Raw genomic sequence first — 5,643 nt, 5'->3', positions numbered from 1 at the left:
GAAAATTAACTGTGCCAGGTACTTGGTCCAGATTCCCAAACTCTATTAGACGGAAGTGAATATCTGATTCTGTGGTTGTCATCCTTTCTGATTATTTAATTGTTATTTTTTAATATTTTATTTTTATTTTGAAAATAATAATGTGACTAGATTGAGTATTAAAAGAATTATGTATATTTTTTATATGCATATATAAATGGCTGAGGAATTAGGGGATGATCAAAATGGCAGAAATGGGATAAACAAAATTCAAGAAACCTTGGAGTAGTATTGTTCTAATCATGTTTTTGATGGTGGAAATGGATTTAGCGTCATCAAAAAACTTCTAGACACCTAAAATCTTAAAGTTTGATAATTGCTTTACAAAATTGGCTGCAAAATTTTATCAAAATATTACCAAAATTTTCATGATTTTCAAGGCAAAAAACAATCTAATTAGACTAGGCTATATAAACTACTTCTCTCAATATAATAATAGAGTATAGATAAACTACCTCTCTCAATATAATAAAATAGTAGAGTAATAAAATAATTTTAGAATATCAATATTGTATAATTTCAACCAGTCAATTATAATTTTTATAATTCTTTTTATGGAATTTCAAATAAAATTTACCTCAAATCCAGAATCTAGTTAATGGAAAAAAAAGTTCTGCCGTACTGCCTCTTATCCATGATTGTTTTTAGTGTTCAATGAGGTTTTGTCCACGCAGGTTCTTTCCGATTGTCATATTATTATAGTTCATGATTGTTCAATGTTCAATGAGGGATTTGATCTCCTTCCGATGCCCATATTCCTTTCTTATATATTTGAAATGTCTGCATTTGCTTTACATAAAGAGGATCTTGTCCTTTAAAAATTAGTTCTACAAGCATGCGCATGCTCTATATAATGTTGTTTAGGCATCAAAGCGATCAATTCCGTATGATTTGCATATAGTATATGGGATTTAGGTTCAACTTATCTTATCAGAATCTAGATTTTATAATTACTCTTCGAAACTTCAACGAGCTTTACCATTAAAGGGGAATATTTATATTATTTTTTATAATAGATAAAATTGAAGAAACTGGAATTTATAACGCAGGTTTATTCCTAGGATATCTTGAACTCGCAAAATATTTTATTTTACTTTACGAGGCCGTTAAAGATGGGAGTGCAGGAATATGTGATATGAAGTCAAACTCATAACGGAATCTGCAGAAATATAAATTAATTGAAATTAACAGGTTGATGTGGTAGTTATCAGGGACATCTAAATCATAATAATAAACAAGGGAGCATAAACCAACCTTGCAAATTGCAGGAAAGAAGCGTTTTGTGTCTCTCGTTTAGTCAACATTAACGGAACGCTGACAATGCGATCAGAGTCTTATACATTAAAATGCGTATTGTCAGATGGCAGTGTTCCCTGAAAAACTACCCCACATAGGATGTATTCAAGAAATTCAGACTGAGAAAGCCAAGGGCTTCACCCTCACCAATGTTGCGTTTTCACAGACGGCGTTATCAATCACAACCCTGAAATCAAATCAAAACAGAAAGATTGCTCAATAGTGAGCTAACGAAAATTCCCTAAAAAACCGAAAGTCCCCGCAGCAACTTATTAGAAAACCATTTTCTGTAAGGAAGAAGGAAGGTCACAGAAGAAACTACTAACTGCAAAGTCTTCTATGTCCCTGAAGATTTCTCTCCGCTGTGCTATTATTTTCCTCTGCAGATACACCAAAGACAATATAAGCAAGCTCCTCAGATGTTGTGAATCAGCGAGATCATTCTGTATTCAGAAGATGCATTTATATAAGAGCGCACAAATAATCCCTGCTTTATGTGGTCAATGGATGATCCAATCTGGGAAACCAGAGAGAGTGGCACCTCCAACTCTCGGCCTCTCGTATGGCGGAACCAGTACCGGAAGAGCGTTGGAAGACCATGATGCGAGGAGAGACCCCTGTAGATATTCGAAATCTCTGTGGTGTGTTCGTTTCACTTCGTTTCAGAAATTTCATGGGCAGTTTGGGCGCGGAAATAACATTTGAATTTTGAAATTTTGGGCACCAAGATTGGGCGATTGCATTGAATGACTATAGAGGTTGCATTGAATGAGTATGGTGTACTATCATATCCACCGTGTGACAGGTTGGAAGGGAGCGGCCGGGAAAGGTATGGAGCATAGTTGCCGGAAAATCATGGGATTGCATGTAGCTGTCGCGTCAGTATCCCATACATACATGGATTTGGTTGTAAGGACGGTGCATCCATGCATCCATGGGCTCTTCCGGTTACGTGGACTATAGCATTAATGATGCTATAGTCCATGAAATAGCACTTGCCCTTCTAGATGGTGCAGGAATCTTCGCACATGTGCTGGGAAGCGTGTTCTTTTCCCATCATTGCACGGATGATTTCAGGATGTTTGGGCAACTCCTATTTTCACCACTATAGCATTATAAATGCACTCTTAAGAGACCTTAAGTATAGTGTTGGGAAACGGGTTCTGACATTTTAGTGTTGGGAAACGGGTTCTGACATCGGTTTTGGCGGTCAGCAGTGTGCATCATTTCTCCGGCTAACGAATTCCGATTCCGATTCCGCTTTCATCAACCATGGCTTATGTCGATGCCACATGATCCACCATACACATGATTATGTCGATACCACAGTATGTCAAGTATGCGTTGACAGTACGCCATGCGTTTGGAGGTTATGGCATGGAGCATACTCACTAGAAGGTTGCCATTTACCTATTTATTATAAAATAATTATATTATTGTTGAATCACTTTAAGGTTGGAAAGCTCAATATTAGTTTGAAAACCATTGTAAGTTAACTCATCCTTGGGTTTGTACTTTTGTTAGTTATATGAGTGAAATTTGGGGTTGCCCTATATTTAGATAATCACTTTTGTTATTTTATATGGATGTGGAATTTGGGGTTGCAGTATGGAGAATCACCGCTGTTATTTTATATGGGTGTGAAGTTTGGAGCTGTAGCATATCTAGAAAATCATAGAGAAAGATTGAAATGATCCAAAAGAAATTTATAACTTACAACCTCAAGATTAAAGGAAATACTCCTTATGCTATTCTCTTTATTGAAGCTAGTCTCTCCCCATTGAAAGCATGGTTATATTTAGGTATTTCATGTACAAAAAAAAGTTGTACAACACCAATCTTAATCTTGGGAAATCAGTAAACCAATAATAATCTCAGAACACTTCTTTCACTTCTATTTTATCATAAAAATAAAATAATATTAAAAACCTCATTTAATAACTTTCCTTTTCCTTTTTAAATTCTTCTTTCACTTTTTTCCACCACTATAGCATTATAAATGCACTCTTAAGAGACCTTAAAGACAGTGTTGGGAAACGGGTTCTGACATCGGCTTTGGCTGTCAGCCGTGTGCATCATTTCTCCGGCTAACGAATTCCGATTCCGCGTTCATCAACCATGGCTTATGTCGATGCCACATGATCCACCATACACATGATTATGTCGATACCACAGTATGCGTTGACAGTACGCCATGCGTTTGGAGGTTATGGCATGGAGCATACATGAGGTTGTGCGCGGGCGAATAAAATTCAAATTTGAAATCGCATGCCATGCGTTTGGAGGTTATGGCATACATGAGGTTGTGCGCGGGCGAATAAAATTCAAATTTGAAATCGCTATGAAAAACCAACATATATATCAGCAACCTGTTGTAATCCGTTCTGTAATTTACAGTTGCAGTATCCAGTCCGAAATACTTTCACTTTTAGAGATTTTTGAATTACAATGGCGATCCCCGTGCTGCTGTTGCTTCTTTAAGTTTTGGGGAATGTAGATGATTACATGCCAGAGCCAGCGCTGGATAGCAGAGAGCAAGAAGCAGTCTACAAGGTTCTGGAAGCCATCAATTCTGATATCGACTGGAGATGCTTGTTTCCTGATAATCTCTGCACTGGTGGACCGCACGACGTCGTCTGCGATTTGGACGCCCATCACAGTAAGTGGAACATCGTGGAATTGAACCTGGGTTGGGTATTCCATGGCTTTGTCTGTGCTCTTCTCGTCCTTGAAATAACCCTTCATAACACGCGGCCCTCTAATCATAACCTCGCTCAACTGCACTCCATCTCTAGCCACGCTCGCCATGGTATCCGGATCCTTCATGTCCAACTCAGCCAAACCCAGCGACCTAACGCCCTGTATAGCTTTCATTTGAGCCCTCTCGTTCGCTGCAAGTCTGTCCCACTCAGATTTCCAAGCGCATAAAACCACCGCTCCTGCGGTCTCTGTGAGGCCATAGCCATGAGTGACACAGACTCCCAGCTCTTCAATTTTGAGTAGCGCAGCAGCAGCAGCAGGAGCGCCCGCGGTTAAGATCTCCACCTGATGGGGCAAAGGCTCTCTGTCCGATGGATCTACGTTTGAAATCATGGTAAGCACCACAGGCGCCACGCAGATATGGGTAACCCGGTGGTTGTTGAGAGCTTTATAGATGATGTGGCCGTCGAATTTCCTTATGCAGATATTTGCGCCGTCGAGGGCAGCTATTCCCCATGTGAAACACCAGCCGTTGGCGTGAAATATGGGCAGAGTCCACAGATAAACGGCTGCGACCTCAAACCCCAGGTTAAAAGGGTATCCATAACCATTGTGTAGATGCCCCTGTGGCTGTGAACTACTCCCTTGGGACCAGAGGTTGTGCCCGATGTATAATTCACAATGATACTCTGCCACTCGTCCTCCGGCCACTGTGTCTCGAAATCCAGATCTCCCTCTTGCAATAGCCCTTTGTATGTTGTGACTGCTGCTGTAGTCGTGAAAGTTAATTCCGTGCCATTGACGAGCTCCGGGATGAGTACTAGGGTGGGCTTATGGTCGGTTCCGCGTAGAGCTTCCGTGACGAGAGGTGCGAATTGATAATCAACAAACACAATCTTGGGTTGACAGTGATTGAACTGAGCAACCATCGTTCGAGCGTCCAGACGCGTGTTGACGGTGTTAAGAACGGCCCCTGCCATTGGAACTGCCAAATGCATTTCGTAAATAGCAAGAACGTTGGGAGCCACCACAGACACCTGCAACAAACCACAGCTAAGAGGATCAAGATTTTATCCTATTCTGCTCTGTTGGGTTTCTTGTTAAGGTGAAGAAATAATAAAATTCCCATGGAAATGTTGATTCCAATTTGTATGATTCCAATACTTACAACATCCCAAGGCAAGATATTGTGGGCAGAGAGAGCAGAGGCAAGCTTGCGGCAGCGTTGGTAGGTGTGAGACCATGTATAACGAGTGGAATTGTAGACGATGGAGGTGGAGTCCCCATAGACGATGGCAGATCTCTCTATGAAGCGGATCAGTGACAGGGGAGGATGATTCACAACACATCGTTTCAATTTCTCCATTCCCTCTTCGTCCTTCTTTCGATTAAAAACAACATTCTGAAATCTACACGCCCAATGTTTCAACTTTAACCAAAACATTAAAAATTACAATATGAAATCCAACTTTAGAACCAAACCATTAAAAATTACAATATAAAATCTGCACACATGTCATGGATCAATACCATTGCTTACAATAACACAAGACTAAAAATTATATCTCATTTTATATGACAAGTGTTTATGTTATTTTTTATTAATTA

The 5,643-nt window shown here is 39.8% G+C and overlaps 1 pseudogene; it reads right to left on the bottom strand.

Moving 5' to 3' along the window:
- Positions 1-3,726: 3,726 nt before the first annotated feature.
- On the bottom strand, positions 3,727-5,401 carry LOC149185524 (putative acyl-activating enzyme 5, peroxisomal pseudogene; annotated as a pseudogene).
- Positions 5,402-5,643: the final 242 nt, after the last annotated feature.

The sequence above is a fragment of the Pinus tabuliformis genome, chromosome 3_1, assembly GCF_031772625.1.
Source record: "Pinus tabuliformis cultivar Carrire ecotype Pingquan chromosome 3_1, CPIR1, whole genome shotgun sequence".
NCBI classification, from domain to species: Eukaryota; Viridiplantae; Streptophyta; class Pinopsida; order Pinales; family Pinaceae; genus Pinus; species Pinus tabuliformis.
This window is presented reverse-complemented; position numbering and strand designations above follow the sequence as displayed.